Consider the following 18,338-nt stretch of genomic DNA (forward strand, 5'->3'; position numbering starts at 1 on the left):
GTATAGATCGGCCCCAGTATAGATCGGCCACAGTATAGATCGCCCCCAGTATACATCGGCCCCAGTATACATCGCTCCCAGTATATATCGGCCCCAGTATAGATCGGCCCCAGTATAGATCGGCCCCAGTATAGATCGGCCCCAGTATAGATCGGCCCCAGTATAGATCGCCCCCAGTATAGATCGGCCCCAGTATACGTCGCTCCCAGTATACATCGGCCCCAGTATACGTCGGCCCCAGTATACGTCGGCCCCAGTATACATCGGCCCCAGTATATGTCGCTCCCAGTATACGTCGCTCCCAGTATACGTCGGCCCCAGTATAGATCGGCCCCAGTATAGATCGGCCCCAGTATACGTCGGCCCCAGTATACGTCGGCCCCAGTATAGATCGGCCCCAGTATAGATCGGCCCCAGTATAGATCGGCCCCAGTATAGATCGGCCCCAGTATAGATCGGCCCCAGTATAGATCGGCCCCAGTATAGATCGGCCCCAGTATACGTCGCTCCCAGTATACGTCGCTCCCAGTATACGTCGCTCCCAGTATACGTCGCTCCCAGTATACGTCGCTCCCAGTATACGTCGCTCCCAGTATACATCGGCCCCAGTATACGTCGCTCCCAGTATACGTCGCTCCCAGTATACATCGCTCCCAGTATATATCGCTCCCAGTATACGTCGCTCCAATTATATATTTCTTGATTTTTTTTTTTATTGAAAACCTAGTAATAGATTGAATGCCGTGATCACAGAGCTGGATTCCTGCGGATCCGTCAGTCACGAGTCTTGATCTCTTTTTCGGCAATGTCTGGCTTTATCATTCTTTCCGTTTTGCTTTCGGGACAATGTTCACCTTGTGATAGAGAATCCAGTGCAGGGATTTCTACAGAGTAAATCTGACCCTGAGCCCCCCGAGCCTCCCGAGCCCCCCACACGTAGAGGTGTACTCTCAGAACATCGCACAATCCTGGGGTCTCTGTCACTGCAGCAGGGACCCTCTAAGGCTACGTTCACACTAGCGTTGTGCGCCGCTGCGTCGGCGACGCAACGCACAACGCACGCAAAAACGCGGCAAAACGCACGCAAAAACGCTGCGTTTTGCGACGCATGCGTCGGTTTTTGCCGAAAATCGGACGCAAGAAAAATGCAACTTGTTGCGTTTTCTTGGTCCGACGCTTGCGGCAAAAAAGACGCATGTGTGGCACAACGCAACAAAAAAAAACGCATGCGTCCCCCATGTTAAGTATAGGGGGCGCATGACGTATGCGTCGCCGCTGCGTCGCCGACGCAAACCCGACGCACATTAGCTTAACGCTAATGTGAACGTAGCCTAATCGCTGCTCTGGGGGGAGAAGAAGGAATCCGAGCTCTGGACAATGAGGACACGTGGGAAGAATCCTGCAGCCACGTGACGCCCCGCCTCCTGCTGAGATTTGCATATCCCCCAGGATGCACCTGGCCCGTCCTCAGAATTGTAACATTTCTTTCTTTATTCCCGTTAGTTTTTGTAGTAAATTTCAGTAACAGATCAGATACATTGTGTCCGGAGAACGTGACCCCACAGTCCATCCCGGGGCCGTCCTCTCCGCGGGGGGGATGAGCGCAGCGCAGGCCCCGGGTGACGCCGGCCGCTCTCCTCTCTATACTCTGGTTTCTCTTCAGATCGAATAAATCTTTCGCCTTTTACTAAAGATTTCCGTGGAGAGGAACAATTATGAGTTTCGTGTAATTTTTTGATGCCCGGCGCTCGCTGGGCTCCTGCACTGGTGAATAACAGAAGTGACTGGGAACACTGGGGCCATTTTTAGTTCCTAGTGACAGAGACGATGTTCACAGTTCCGACCACTGTCCCTTTATGAGGTTACAGCTCTGGATCACATCAATGGATCCCTCTGATTCTGACATTGTTTTCTGTGACATATTTTACGTCATGTTAGTGGTAACATTTCTTTGATATAATTTGCATTTATTGAAAAAGAAAAAAAATGGAAATTTGGCGAAAATTTTGCAATTTTCAAACTTAATTTTGTGCCCTTAAATCAGTCATATAACACAAAACAGTTAATAACTAACATTTCCCACATGTCTACTTTACATCAGCACAGTTCTTGTTAGGACGTTATAAGGGTTAAAAGTTGACCGGTGATTTCTCATTTTTCCAACAAAATTCACAAAACCATCACATTTGAAGTGAGGCTGGGGGTCAATATGATGGAAAATACCCCAAAGTGACATCATTCCAAAAGCTGCACCCCTCAAGGAGCGAAGAACCACATTCAAGAAGTTTATTAACCCTTCAGGTGCTTCACGAGAACTAAAGTAATGTGGAAGGAAAAAACTAACATTTATCTTTTGTCATAAAAAATGTATTTTAGACTCAAACTTTTCTATTTTCACAAAGGTTTCAGGAGAAAATGAAGCACAAAATTAGTTGAGCAATTTCTCCTGAGTACACAGATACCCCGTGTGTGGGGGAAAGCCACTGTTTGGGCGCATGGCAGGGCTCAGGAGGGAGGGAGCACTGTTTGAGTTTTTGAGCGCAAAATTGTCTGGAATCGATGGTGGTGCCATGTTGTATTTGGAGACCCCCTGATGTGCCTAAACACTGGAAACCCCCCAATTCTACCTCCAACCCCAACACAGCCCTAACTCCAACCCTAACCCCAACTCAGCCGTAATAACGTCCTAACAAAAAAAATTGTTTCCAAAATTGTGCGGATGTAAAGTAGACATGTGGGAAATGTTATTTAACCCCTTTCCAACATCGGGTGTACATTTACGCCGATGTCGGAGTCCCTCCCTTTGATGTGGTCTCCGGCGGTGAGCCCACATCTTTCCCGGGACATGTCAGCTGTTTTGAACAGCTGACATGTGCCCGTAATAGCTGGAATCACGATCCACCCGCAGCTATTATTCAGTTAAATGCCGCTATCAAACTCTTGACAGCAGCATTTAACAAGTGGTTCCTGCTATCGCGCCAGAAATACGCACACCGGTGACCCCTGTCACGTGATCGCGGGTCACCGGTGTTAGATCTAGCGGAACGCACCGAGTATAGGAAGGAAACAACAAGGTGCGTTCGCAGCCCGGGGTCCACCGTGCAGAGATATCTGCTGCAAAGTAATTGGCGGCACTATATGGCGGTATAAGCGAACTCTGTTAACTTCACAGAATCGCAAAGATATGAAAACGATGTGCCCTGTTAACCTCACAGAGGATCACAGCTACCTAACTGAGAAAAGCAAAGAGTGGTCATGCAGTCAGCACAGCACACAAACTCCTCACCGGAGGTGCCGGTATTCTAGCGGCTTATTTCAGCCAAGGCCCTGAATCCAAGCATACAAAAGTCCTCACCGGAGGTGCCGGTATTCTAGGGGCTTATTTCAGCCAACCCTAACCACATGCAGACATGACCACCAAGTAGCAAAGCTCCTAACACAGGTCGATACTAGCACATGGCCGTGCGTCCATGCGAACCTTTTATAGCTGCAGCAGACAAGGACCTTCCTAGTGGTCCAATGGGAGGCTGCCACAGGGCCTGAGCGTGTGACCCCCGACCTCCAATGAGAGGTCCTCCCGTGGGCATGCTCAGTGTGTGCAAAGCAGGACTTAGTCCCAGAAAAGCCTGCTCGCTGACCAGTGCAGGCTACAACAGCAGAGCCTGGAAAGGCAGCAGTAACCCTTTGCACAGTATCAGGCTGAGCGAGACGCTGGGACCGACGTCTCTGCTGAGCAGGCTCCACTGCAGCTGATGTAGAATGGGAGACCGCAGCGGAGATGGTTCAAGATTCCCCCTGCGCAGCGCTAGGAACTCGACTCCTAACAACCGGTGTGTTCGCATGACAACCGGAGGTCTCCTGGAGACCTCTATGGTTGTCAGTGGCAGCTTGCGCCCGGTGGTCGGCGCTCATAGCAAGTGAGTAATTCTACTACATAGGAGCGATCTGATCATCACCTGTATGTAGCGGAGCCCATCGGGTTATAGCAGCTTCTAGTTTCCCATGGAGGCTATTGAAGCATGGCAAAAGTAAAAAAAAAAAAGTTTTTTTTTTTTAAATAAATAAAAGTTTCAATCACCCTCCTTTCTCTCCATTCAAAATAAAACAATAAAAGAATCAAACCTACACATATTTGGTATCGCTGCATTCAGAATCGCCCGATCTATCAATAAAAAATGGATTAACCTGATCGCTAAACGGCGTAGCGAGAAAAAAAGTCAAAACGCCAGAATTACGGGTTTTTTTTGGTCGCTGCGACATTGCATTAAAATGCAATAACGGGCGATCAAAAGAACGTATCTGCACCAAAATGCTATTAAAAACGTCAGCTCGGCACGCAAAAAATAAGCCGTCACCCAACCCCAGATCACGAAAAATGGAGACGCTACGGGTATCTGAAAATGACGCCATTTTTTTTTTTTTTTAACAAAAGTTTGGAATTTTTTTTTACCACTTAGATAAAAAATAACCTAGTCATGTTTGGTGTCTATGAACTCGTAATGACCTGGAGAATCATAATAGCAGCTCAGTTTTAGCATTTAGTGAACCTAGGAAACAAGCCAAACAAAAAACAACTGTGGGATTGCACTTTTTTTGCAATTTCACCGAACTTAGAATTGTTTTCCCGCTTTCTAGTACAGGAGTTATTAACTGTTTTGTGTGACATCACTCTCTGATTTAAGGACACAAAAATTAAAAGTTTGAAAATTGCAAAATTTTCTGAATTTTTGCCAAATTTCCATTTTTTTTCAATAACTGCAAGTCATATCGAAGAAATGTTACCACTAACATGAAATACAATATGTCACGGGCAAACAATCTCAGAATCGCCAGGATTCATGAAAGCTCCAGAGTTATAACCTCATAAAGAGACAACAATTGTCTCCATCACTAGGAAGTAAAAATGGCCCCAGTGTTCCCAGTCACTTCTGTCATTCACCAGTGCAGGAGCCCAGCGAGCGCCGGGCATCAAAAAATTACACGAAACTCATAATTGTTCCTCTCCACGGAAATCTTTAGTAAAAGGCGAAAGATTTATTCGATCTGAAGAGAAACCAGAGTATAGAGAGGAGAGCGGCCGGCGTCACCCGGGGCCTGCGCTGCGCTCATCCCCCCCGCGGAGAGGACGGCCCCGGGATGGACTGTGGGGTCACGTTCTCCGGCCCCCGGACACAATGTATCTGATCTGTTACTGAACTGTACTACAAAAACTAATGGAAATAAAGAAAGAAATGTTACAATTCTGAGGACGGGCCAGGTGCATCCTGGGGGATATGCAAATCACAGCAGGAGGCGGGGCGTCACATGGCTGTAGGTTTCTTCCCATGTGTCCTCAGACCATTGTCCAAAGCTCTGATCCCGAAGCCCAACACCACAATCACAAAATCAACACTAAGGCTACGTTCACATTTGCGTTGTGCGCCGCAGCGTCGGCGCCGCAGCGCACAACGCAAACAAAAACGCGGCAAAACGCACGCTAAAATGCTGCGTTTTGCGCCGCATGCGTCCTTTTTGGCCGAAAGTTGGACGCAAAAAAATGCAACTTGAAGCGTTTCTTGCGTCCAACGCTTGCGGCCATGCGGCGCAAAACGCAGCACAACGCATGTCCATGCGCCCCCATGTTAAATATAGGGGCGCATGATGCATGCGGCGACGCTGCGGCGCCCGACGCTGCGGCGCTGACCGCAAATGTGAACGGAGCCTAAGGCTGGTTTCACACTTGCGTTTTGATCTGCAGCGTTTTAGCGCTAAAAAACGCATGCGTTTTTTTTCTATACTTAACATTAAAAACGCATGCGTTTTTTAGCATGCGTTTTGACGCGTTTTCGGCAACACATGCGTTTTTTGACGCGTGCGTTTAGTTGCAGAAATGCAACCTGTAGTAATTTCTAGCGGCGTTTTTTTTCTATACTTAACATTAAAAACGCATGCGTTTTTTAGCATGCGTTTTGACGCGTTTTCGGCAACACATGCATTTTTTGGCGCGTGCGTTTAGTTGCAGAAATGCAACCTGTAGTAATTTCTAGCGGCGTTTTTTTGCCGCAAAAAAAACATTCGCGGCAAAAAAATGTATTGCTGTCTATGTAAACGCATGCGTTTTTATAGAAAAACACAAGAAAACACAAGAAAACCCTAACCCTAAACAAAAGAAAACCTTAACCCTAACCCTAGGGATCCTAACCCTAACCCTAGGGATCCTAACCCTAACCCTAACCCTAGCTATTTCTGTTTATAGTGGGTTTTCTAGTTGATTTTGATGATTGACAGCTGTCACACACTTCTCAGCATGCGTTTAAAAAACGCAAACGCAGGAAAAACGCATGTAAACGCGGCAAAACACCGCATTTTTTTTCTGCATGCAAAAACGCAGCGTTTAAACGCGTTTACATGCGTTTTTTCCACCACATGCGTTTTTTTTTAAAACGCTGCAGATCAAAACGCAAGTGTGAAACCAGCCTAACCCCGTCCTAACCACAACCCCATCCCTAACACTACCTGCAAAGAATAGAATTTAAAAAAACAACAACTGTGTTTTATTATTTTTACCTACGGTGGTGGCAAAGGGGGGGTTGATTTACTATTTTTTTTATTTTGTTCACTGTGATGGGGTCTGTCACAGTGATCATAATGAACCATTAGGAAAAATCTCCTCTTTTTGCCGGCCAGGAGCTCTCAGCGGGCGTACTGCACATGCGCCTGCCATTTTCTCCTGGGAAGATGACATGGGGGACAGAGCTGGAGGATCCGGGGATGGCGGAGGTACCGGGGGTGCTTGGGGGACCCCATTTCTCTCTCCTCTGGTATGCTAGATCATTTCTGAGGATAGAGAAATGAATGGAAAACTGGACTTTTTTTCTTTCATGTGATCGCTGTTGTTCGGTGAATAATGGTAATCACGTGACGGGGATGGTAAAAACCGCCCCGAATCATGTTCTCTAGGGTCAACACTAGGGGATGCGATACACTTATTTCTCAGTGCCGATAAAAGGCGTATTGGCGGTCATTAGGGGGTTCAGATCAAGTGATGTAGTGTTTGCGTCCTCGGTCATGGCGCAAGGTTCGCTACCTGGCTCCTTGATGTGGGGGAATCGCTTCACTCTCTGCTGCTGTTAGGTCGCCGATTAGTCATTGGGCAACGGGAGGCAGCTGAGGACAAATGGTGGTAACATGGGGTTCTGGAAGATTCCTCTGAGGGAAAGCACAAGGAAGCCTGCTGGACGAGGAGCGCGATCTGCGTCTGCTGGAGACTGGGCTTCATGCCGGAATCTCTCAGGAGAAGTGTCTGCATATTCTTGGGGCGCGGCGTGAGGTTTTGGTGGATTAATAGTTGGGAACCGAGGAGTCTAATTGTCTACGGACGATCCGCTCATGGACGAGGAAGTTGTTCTTCGGTATTTGAAGGCACGGACAATATGGGGAACGTTAAGGAGAACAATCTGAATAAAACTGCAGTTTGGAACAGTAAATGGAGGGTTCTGGTTTGGATGAAAAAAGGAGAAGAGTTTCTTGTTGGGGAAAATGATCAATGGAAAAACGGGATTTTGCTTTTGAGAATCTGGAGGAAGAAGTGAAGATGAAAGGAGTGTGGAAAGAGGAAAGAAGAGGTCAAGAGTGAAGATGAGGAGGCAGACTGTGGTCATGGAGGGAACGGTGCTAAATTGGAAAATGGGAGAAAGAAAGGGAAAGACATTAATGTGGAAAAGGCAGAAGATAGGAAAGAGAGAGAGAGAGAGAGAGAGAGAGGTTACTGTTAGCGATACAGAAGTAGTGAGCGGCTGGTGGGCACGGTGACATCACTGCCCCCGCACACTTCTATAGTGCCGCCATCAGTAGCTCCACCGTGTACTTGTATTGGTTTATAGATTTGTTAGCGATACAGAAGTAGTGAGTGGCTGGTGGGCACGGTGACATCACTGCCCCGCACACTTCTATAGTGCCGCCATCAGTAGCTCCACCGTGTGCTTGTATTGGTTTATAGATTTGTTACCGATACAGAAGTAGTGAGCGGCTGGTGGGCACGGTGACATCACTGCCCCGCACACTTCTATAGTGCCGCCATCAGTAGCACCACCGTGTGCTTGTATTGGTGTATAGATTTGTTACTGATACAGAAGTAGTGAGCGGCTGGTGGGCACGGTGACATCACTGCCCCGCACACTTCTATAGTGCCGCCATCAGTAGCTCCACCGTGTGCTTGTATTGGTGTATAGATTTGTTACTGATACAGAAGTAGTGAGCGTCTGGTGGGCACGGTGACATCACTGCCCCGCACACTTCTATAGTGCCGCCATCAGTAGCTCCACCGTGTACTTGTACTGGTTTATAGATTTGTTAGCGATACAGAAGTAGTGAGCGTCTGGTGGGCACGGTGACATCACTGCCCCGCACACTTCTATAGTGCCGCCATCAGTAGCTCCACCGTGTGCTTGTATTGGTTTATAGATTTGTTAGCGATACAGAAGTAGTGAGCGTCTGGTGGGCACGGTGACATCACTGCCCCGCACACTTCTATAGTGCCGCCATCAGTAGCTCCACCGTGTGCTTGTATTGGTTTATAGATTTGTTACTGATACAGAAGTAGTGAGCGGCTGCTGGGCACGGTGACATCACTGCCCCGCACACTTCTATAGTGCCACCATCAGTAGCTCCACCGTGTGCTTGTATTGGTTTATAGATTTGTTAGCGATACAGAAGTAGTGAGCGTCTGGTGGGCACGGTGACATCACTGCCCCGCACACTTCTATAGTGCCGCCATCAGTAGCTCCACCGTGTGCTTGTATTGGTTTATAGATTAGTTACTGATACAGAAGTAGTGAGCGTCTGGTGGGCACGGTGACATCACTGCCCCGCACACTTCTATAGTGCCGCCATCAGTAGCACCACCGTGTGCTTGTATTGGTTTATAGATTTGTTACTGATACAGAAGTAGTGAGCGGCTGGTGGGCACGGTGACATCACTGCTCCGCACACATCTATAGTGCCGCCATCAGTAGCTCCACCGTGTGCTTGTATTGGTTTATAGATTTGTTACTGATACAGAAGTAGTGAGCGGCTGGTGGGCACGGTGACATCACTGCTCCGCACACTTCTATAGTGCCGCCATCAGTAGCTCCACCGTGTGCTTGTATTGGTTTATAGATTAGTTACTGATACAGAAGTAGTGAGCGTCTGGTGGGCACGGTGACATCACTGCCCCGCACACTTCTATAGTGCCGCCATCAGTAGCACCACCGTGTGCTTGTATTGGTTTATAGATTAGTTACTGATACAGAAGTAGTGAGCGGCTGGTGGGCACGGTGACATCACTGCTCCGCACACTTCTATAGTGCCGCCATCAGTAGCACCACCGTGTGCTTGTATTGGTTTATAGATTAGTTACTGATACAGAAGTAGTGAGTGGCTGGTGGGCACGGTGACATCACTGCCCCGCACACTTCTATAGTGCCGCCATCAGTAGCTCCACCGTGTGCTTGTATTGGTTTATAGATTAGTTACTGATACAGAAGTAGTGAGCGGCTGGTGGGCACGGTGACATCACTGCCCCGCACACTTCTATAGTGCCGCCATCAGTAGCTCCACCGTGTGCTTGTATTGGTTTATAGATTTGTTACTGATACAGAAGTAGTGAGTGGCCGGTGGGCACGGTGACATCACTGCCCCGCACACTTCTATAGTGCCGCCATCAGTAGCTCCACCGTGTGCTTGTATTGGTTTATAGATTAGTTACCGATACAGAAGTAGTGAGCGGCTGGTGGGCACGGTGACATCACTGCCCCACACACTTCTATAGTGCCGCCATCAGTAGCACCACCGTGTGCTTGTATTGGTTTATAGATTTGTTAGCGATACAGAAGTAGTGAGCGGCTGGTGGGCACGGTGACACCACTGCCCCGCACACTTCTATAGTGCCGCCATCAGTAGCTCCACCGTGTACTTGTATTGGTTTATAGATTTGTTACTGATACAGAAGTAGTGAGCGGCTGGTGGGCACGGTGACATCACTGCCCCGCACACTTCTATAGTGCCGCCATCAGTAGCTCCACCGTGTGCTTGTATTGGTTTATAGATTTGTTACTGATACAGAAGTAGTGAGCGGCTGGTGGGCACGGTGACATCACTGCCCCGCACACTTCTATAGTGCCGCCATCAGTAGCTCCACCGTGTGCTTGTATTGGTTTATAGATTAGTTACCGATACAGAAGTAGTGAGCGGCTGGTGGGCACGGTGACATCACTGCCCCGCACACATCTATAGTGCCACCATCAGTAGCTCCACCGTGTGCTTGTATTGGTTTATAGATTTGTTACTGATACAGAAGTAGTGAGCGGCTGGTGGGCACGGTGACATCACTGCCCCGCACACTTCTATAGTGCCGCCATCAGTAGCTCCACCGTGTGCTTGTATTGGTTTATAGATTAGTTACCGATACAGAAGTAGTGAGCGTCTGGTGGGCACGGTGACATCACTGCCCCCGCACACTTCTATAGTGCCGCCATCAGTAGCTCCACCGTGTACTTGTATTGGTTTATAGATTTGTTACTGATACAGAAGTAGTGAGCGGCTGGTGGGCACGGTGACATCACTGCCCCGCACACTTCTATAGTGCCGCCATCAGTAGCTCCACCGTGTGCTTGTATTGGTTTATAGATTAGTTACCGATACAGAAGTAGTGAGCGGCTGGTGGGCACGGTGACATCACTGCCCCGCACTCTTCTATAGTGCCGCCATCAGTAGCTCCACCGTGTGCTTGTATTGGTGTATAGATTTGTTACTGATACAGAAGTAGTGAGCGGCTGGTGGGCACGGTGACATCACTGCCCCGCACACTTCTATAGTGCCGCCATCAGTAGCTCCACCGTGTACTTGTATTGGTTTATAGATTTGTTACTGATACAGAAGTAGTGAGCGTCTGGTGGGCACGGTGACACCACTGCCCCGCACACTTCTATAGTGCCGCCATCAGTAGCTCCACCGTGTACTTGTATTGGTTTATAGATTTGTTACTGATACAGAAGTAGTGAGCGGCTGGTGGGCACGGTGACATCACTGCCCCGCACACTTCTATAGTGCCGCCATCAGTAGCACCACCGTGTGCTTGTATTGGTTTATAGATTTGTTACTGATACAGAAGTAGTGAGCGTCTGGTGGGCACGGTGACATCACTGCCCCGCACACTTCTATAGTGCCGCCATCAGTAGCTCCACCGTGTACTTGTATTGGTTTATAGATTAGTTACTGATACAGAAGTAGTGAGCGGCTGGTGGGCACGGTGACATCACTGCCCCGCACACTTCTATGGTGCCGCCATCAGTAGCACCACCGTGTGCTTGTATTGGTGTATAGATTTGTTAGCGATACAGAAGTAGTGAGCGGCTGGTGGGCACGGTGACATCACTGCCCCGCACACTTCTATAGTGCCGCCATCAGTAGCTCCACCGTGTGCTTGTATTGGTTTATAGATTAGTTACCGATACAGAAGTAGTGAGTGGCTGGTGGGCACGGTGACATCACTGCCCCGCACACTTCTATAGTGCTGCCATCAGTAGCTCCACCGTGTGCTTGTACTGGTTTATAGATTAGTTAGCGATACAGAAGTAGTGAGCGTCTGGTGGGCACGGTGACATCACTGCCCCGCACACTTCTATAGTGCCGCCATCAGTAGCTCCACCGTGTGCTTGTATTGGTTTATAGATTTGTTAGCGATACAGAAGTAGTGAGCGTCTGGTGGGCACGGTGACATCACTGCCCCGCACACTTCTATAGTGCCGCCATCAGTAGCTCCCCCGTGTGCTTGTATTGGTTTATAGATTAGTTACTGATACAGAAGTAGTGAGCGGCTGGTGGGCACGGTGACATCACTGCCCCGCACACTTCTATAGTGCCGCCATCAGTAGCTCCACCGTGTGCTTGTATTGGTTTATAGATTTGTTAGCGATACAGAAGTAGTGAGCGTCTGGTGGGCACGGTGACATCACTGCCCCGCACACTTCTATAGTGCCGCCATCAGTAGCTCCACCGTGTGCTTGTATTGGTTTATAGATTTGTTACCGATACAGAAGTAGTGAGCGGCTGGTGGGCACGGTGACATCACTGCCCCCGCACACTTCTATAGTGCCGCTATCAGTAGCTCCACCGTGTGCTTGTACTGGTTTATAGATTGGTTACTGATACAGAAGTAGTGAGTGGCTGGTGGGCACGGTGACATCACTGCCCCGCACACTTCTATAGTGCCGCCATCAGTAGCTCCACCGTGTGCTTGTATTGGTTTATAGATTAGTTACTGATACAGAAGTAGTGAGCGGCTGGTGGGCACGGTGACATCACTGCCCCGCACACTTCTATAGTGCCGCCATCAGTAGCTCCACCGTGTGCTTGTATTGGTTTATAGATTAGTTACCGATTACAGAAGTAGTGAGCGGCTGGTGGGCACGGTGACATCACTGCCCCGCACACTTCTATAGTGCCGCCATCAGTAGCACCACCGTGTGCTTGTATTGGTTTATAGATTTGTTAGCGATACAGAAGTAGTGAGCGGCTGGTGGGCACGGTGACATCACTGCCCCGCACACTTCTATAGTGCCGCCATCAGTAGCTCCACCGTGTGCTTGTATTGGTTTATAGATTTGTTAGTGATACAGAAGTAGTGAGCGGCTGGTGGGCACGGTGACATCACTGCCCCGCACACTTCTATAGTGCCGCCATCAGTAGCTCCACCGTGTGCTTGTATTGGTTTATAGATTTGTTAGCGATACAGAAGTAGTGAGCGTCTGGTGGGCACGGTGACATCACTGCCCCGCACACTTCTATAGTGCCGCCATCAGTAGCTCCACCGTGTGCTTGTATTGGTTTATAGATTAGTTACCGATACAGAAGTAGTGAGCGGCTGGTGGGCACGGTGACATCACTGCCCCGCACACTTCTATAGTGCCGCCATCAGTAGCACCACCGTGTGCTTGTATTGGTTTATAGATTTGTTAGCGATACAGAAGTAGTGAGCGGCTGGTGGGCACGGTGACATCACTGCCCCGCACACTTCTATAGTGCCGCCATCAGTAGCTCCACCGTGTGCTTGTATTGGTTTATAGATTAGTTACTGATACAGAAGTAGTGAGCGGCTGGTGGGCACGGTGACATCACTGCCCCGCACACTTCTATAGTGCCGCCATCAGTAGCTCCACCGTGTGCTTGTATTGGTTTATAGATTTGTTACTGATACAGAAGTAGTGAGCGGCTGGTGGGCACGGTGACATCACTGCCCCGCACACTTCTATAGTGCCGCCATCAGTAGCTCCACCGTGTGCTTGTATTGGTTTATAGATTTGTTAGCGATACAGAAGTAGTGAGCGGCTGGTGGGCACGGTGACATCACTGCCCCGCACACTTCTATAGTGCCGCCATCAGTAGCTCCACCGTGTGCTTGTATTGGTTTATAGATTTGTTAGCGATACAGAAGTAGTGAGCGGCTGGTGGGCACGGTGACATCACTGCCCCGCACACTTCTATAGTGCCGCCATCAGTAGCTCCACCGTGTGCTTGTATTGGTTTATAGATTTGTTAGCGATACAGAAGTAGTGAGCGTCTGGTGGGCACGGTGACATCACTGCCCCGCACACTTCTATAGTGCCGCCATCAGTAGCTCCACCGTGTGCTTGTATTGGTTTATAGATTTGTTAGCGATACAGAAGTAGTGAGCGTCTGGTGGGCACGGTGACATCACTGCCCCGCACACTTCTATAGTGCCGCCATCAGTAGCACCACCGTGTGCTTGTATTGGTTTATAGATTAGTTACTGATACAGAAGTAGTGAGCGTCTGGTGGGCACGGTGACATCACTGCCCCGCACACTTCTATAGTGCCGCCATCAGTAGCTCCACCGTGTGCTTGTATTGGTTTATAGATTAGTTACCGATACAGAAGTAGTGAGCGTCTGGTGGGCACGGTGACATCACTGCCCCGCACACTTCTATAGTGCCGCCATCAGTAGCTCCACCGTGTGCTTGTATTGGTTTATAGATTTGTTAGCGATACAGAAGTAGTGAGCGGCTGGTGGGCACGGTGACATCACTGCCCCGCACACTTCTATAGTGCCGCCATCAGTAGCTCCACCGTGTGCTTGTATTGGTTTATAGATTTGTTAGCGATACAGAAGTAGTGAGCGGCTGGTGGGCACGGTGACATCACTGCCCCGCACACTTCTATAGTGCCGCCATCAGTAGCACCACCGTGTGCTTGTATTGGTTTATAGATTAGTTACCGATACAGAAGTAGTGAGCGGCTGGTGGGCACGGTGACATCACTGCCCCGCACACTTCTATAGTGCCGCCATCAGTAGCACCACCGTGTGCTTGTATTGGTTTATAGATTTGTTACTGATACAGAAGTAGTGAGCGGCTGGTGGGCACGGTGACATCACTGCCCCGCACACTTCTATGGTGCCGCCATCAGTAGCTCCACCGTGTGCTTGTATTGGTTTATAGATTTGTTACTGATACAGAAGTAGTGAGCGGCTGGTGGGCACGGTGACATCACTGCCCCGCACACTTCTATAGTGCCGCCATCAGTAGCTCCACCGTGTGCTTGTATTGGTTTATAGATTTGTTAGCGATACAGAAGTAGTGAGCGGCTGGTGGGCACGGTGACATCACTGCCCCGCACACTTCTATAGTGCCGCCATCAGTAGCACCACCGTGTGCTTGTATTGGTTTATAGATTAGTTACTGATACAGAAGTAGTGAGCGGCTGGTGGGCACGGTGACATCACTGCCCCGCACACTTCTATAGTGCCGCCATCAGTAGCACCACCGTGTGCTTGTATTGGTTTATAGATTTGTTACCGATACAGAAGTAGTGAGCGTCTGGTGGGCACGGTGACATCACTGCCCCGCACACTTCTATAGTGCCGCCATCAGTAGCTCCACCGTGTGCTTGTATTGGTTTATAGATTTGTTACTGATACAGAAGTAGTGAGCGGCTGGTGGGCACGGTGACATCACTGCCCCGCACACTTCTATAGTGCCGCCATCAGTAGCTCCACCGTGTGCTTGTATTGGTTTATAGATTTGTTAGCGATACAGAAGTAGTGAGCGGCTGGTGGGCACGGTGACATCACTGCCCCGCACACTTCTATAGTGCCGCCATCAGTAGCTCCACCGTGTGCTTGTATTGGTTTATAGATTTGTTACTGATACAGAAGTAGTGAGCGGCTGGTGGGCACGGTGACATCACTGCCCCGCACACTTCTATAGTGCCGCCATCAGTAGCTCCACCGTGTGCTTGTATTGGTTTATAGATTTGTTACTGATACAGAAGTAGTGAGCGGCTGGTGGGCACGGTGACATCACTGCCCCGCACACTTCTATAGTGCCGCCATCAGTAGCACCACCGTGTGCTTGTATTGGTTTATAGATTTGTTACTGATACAGAAGTAGTGAGCGGCTGGTGGGCACGGTGACACCACTGCCCCGCACACTTCTATAGTGCCGCCATCAGTAGCACCACCGTGTGCTTGTATTGGTTTATAGATTTGTTACTGATACAGAAGTAGTGAGCGGCTGGTGGGCACGGTGACATCACTGCCCCGCACACTTCTATAGTGCCGCCATCAGTAGCTCCACCGTGTGCTTGTATTGGTTTATAGATTAGTTAGCGATACAGAAGTAGTGAGCGGCTGGTGGGCACGGTGACATCACTGCCCCCGCACACTTCTATAGTGCCGCCATCAGTAGCACCACCGTGTGCTTGTATTGGTTTATAGATTAGTTACTGATACAGAAGTAGTGAGCGTCTGGTGGGCACGGTGACATCACTGCCCCGCACACTTCTATAGTGCCGCCATCAGTAGCTCCACCGTGTGCTTGTACTGGTTTATAGATCTGTTAGCGATACAGAAGTAGTGAGCGTCTGGTGGGCACGGTGACATCACTGCCCCGCACACTTCTATAGTGCCGCCATCAGTAGCTCCACCGTGTGCTTGTATTGGTTTATAGATTTGTTACCGATACAGAAGTAGTGAGCGGCTGGTGGGCACGGTGACATCACTGCCCCGCACACTTCTATAGTGCCGCCATCAGTAGCTCCACCGTGTGCTTGTATTGGTTTATAGATTTGTTAGCGATACAGAAGTAGTGAGCGGCTGGTGGGCACGGTGACATCACTGCCCCGCACACTTCTATAGTGCCGCCATCAGTAGCTCCACCGTGTACTTGTACTGGTTTATAGATTTGTTACTGATACAGAAGTAGTGAGTGGCTGGTGGGCACGGTGACATCACTGCCCCGCACACATCTATAGTGCCGCCATCAGTAGCTCCACCGTGTACTTGTATTGGTTTATAGATTTGTTACCGATACAGAAGTAGTGAGCGGCTGGTGGGCACGGTGACATCACTGCCCCCGCACACTTCTATAGTGCCGCCATCAGTAGCTCCACCGTGTGCTTGTATTGGTTTATAGATTAGTTAGCGATACAGAAGTAGTGAGCGGCTGGTGGGCACGGTGACATCACTGCCCCGCACACTTCTATAGTGCCGCCATCAGTAGCTCCACCGTGTGCTTGTATTGGTTTATAGATTAGTTACTGATACAGAAGTAGTGAGTGGCCGGTGGGCACGGTGACATCACTGCCCCGCACACTTCTATAGTGCCGCCATCAGTAGCTCCACCGTGTGCTTGTATTGGTTTATAGATTAGTTACTGATACAGAAGTAGTGAGTGGCCGGTGGGCACGGTGACATCACTGCCCCGCACACTTCTATAGTGCCGCCATCAGTAGCTCCACCGTGTGCTTGTATTGGTTTATAGATTAGTTACTGATACAGAAGTAGTGAGTGGCTGGTGGGCACGGTGACATCACTGCCCCCGCACACTTCTATAGTGCCGCCATCAGTAGCACCACCGTGTGCTTGTATTGGTTTATAGATTTGTTACCGATACAGAAGTAGTGAGCGGCTGGTGGGCACGGTGACATCACTGCCCCGCACACTTCTATGGTGCCGCCATCAGTAGCTCCACCGTGTGCTTGTATTGGTTTATAGATTTGTTAGCGATACAGAAGTAGTGAGCGGCTGGTGGGCACGGTGACATCACTGCCCCCGCACACTTCTATAGTGCCGCCATCAGTAGCACCACCGTGTACTTGTATTGGTTTATAGATTAGTTACTGATACAGAAGTAGTGAGCGGCTGGTGGGCACGGTGACATCACTGCCCCGCACACTTCTATAGTGCCGCCATCAGTAGCTCCACCGTGTACTTGTACTGGTTTATAGATTTGTTACTGATACAGAAGTAGTGAGTGGCTGGTGGGCACGGTGACATCACTGCCCCGCACACTTCTATAGTGCCGCCATCAGTAGCACCACCGTGTGCTTGTATTGGTTTATAGATTAGTTACTGATACAGAAGTAGTGAGCGGCTTGTGGGCACGGTGACATCACTGCCCCGCACACATCTATAGTGCCGCCATCAGTAGCTCCACCGTGTACTTGTATTGGTTTATAGATTTGTTACTGATACAGAAGTAGTGAGCGGCTGGTGGGCACGGTGACATCACTGCCCCTCACACTTCTATAGTGCCGCCATCAGTAGCTCCACCGTGTGCTTGTATTGGTTTATAGATTAGTTAGCGATACAGAAGTAGTGAGCGGCTTGTGGGCACGGTGACATCACTGCCCCCGCACACTTCTATAGTGCCGCCATCAGTAGCACCACCGTGTGCTTGTATTGGTTTATAGATTAGTTACTGATACAGAAGTAGTGAGCGTCTGGTGGGCACGGTGACATCACTGCCCCGCACACTTCTATAGTGCCGCCATCAGTAGCTCCACCGTGTGCTTGTATTGGTTTATAGATTAGTTACTGATACAGAAGTAGTGAGCGGCTGGTGGGCACGGTGACATCACTGCCCCGCACACTTCTATAGTGCCGCCATCAGTAGCTCCACCGTGTACTTGTATTGGTTTATAGATTTGTTACTGATACAGAAGTAGTGAGCGGCTGGTGGGCACGGTGACATCACTGCCCCGCACACTTCTATAGTGCCGCCATCAGTAGCTCCACCGTGTGCTTGTATTGGTTTATAGATTTGTTACCGATACAGAAGTAGTGAGCGGCTGGTGGGCACGGTGACATCACTGCCCCGCACACTTCTATAGTGCCGCCATCAGTAGCTCCACCGTGTGCTTGTACTGGTTTATAGATTAGTTACTGATACAGAAGTAGTGAGCGGCTGGTGGGCACGGTGACATCACTGCCCCGCACACTTCTATAGTGCCGCCATCAGTAGCTCCAACGTGTGCTTGTATTGGTTTATAGATTAGTTAGCGATACAGAAGTAGTGAGC

The 18,338-nt window shown here is 49.4% G+C and overlaps 1 protein-coding gene and 2 non-coding genes across 8 annotated transcripts in view; 2 read left to right on the forward strand and 1 right to left on the reverse strand.

Moving 5' to 3' along the window:
- Positions 1–18,338, forward strand: part of ARMH1 (armadillo like helical domain containing 1) — a 108,203-nt gene that overhangs the window by 25,026 nt on the left and 64,839 nt on the right. The window lies entirely within an intron of this gene.
- On the forward strand, positions 1,644–1,758 carry LOC143788957 (U5 spliceosomal RNA). The gene has a single exon (XR_013218774.1). It is a non-coding gene; the product is annotated as a U5 spliceosomal RNA (small nuclear RNA).
- Positions 4,949–5,063, reverse strand: LOC143788958 (U5 spliceosomal RNA). Its single transcript, XR_013218775.1, has one exon. It is a non-coding gene; the product is annotated as a U5 spliceosomal RNA (small nuclear RNA).

This window comes from Ranitomeya variabilis, chromosome 8 (genome assembly GCF_051348905.1).
Source record: "Ranitomeya variabilis isolate aRanVar5 chromosome 8, aRanVar5.hap1, whole genome shotgun sequence".
Classification (NCBI taxonomy): Eukaryota; Metazoa; Chordata; class Amphibia; order Anura; family Dendrobatidae; genus Ranitomeya; species Ranitomeya variabilis.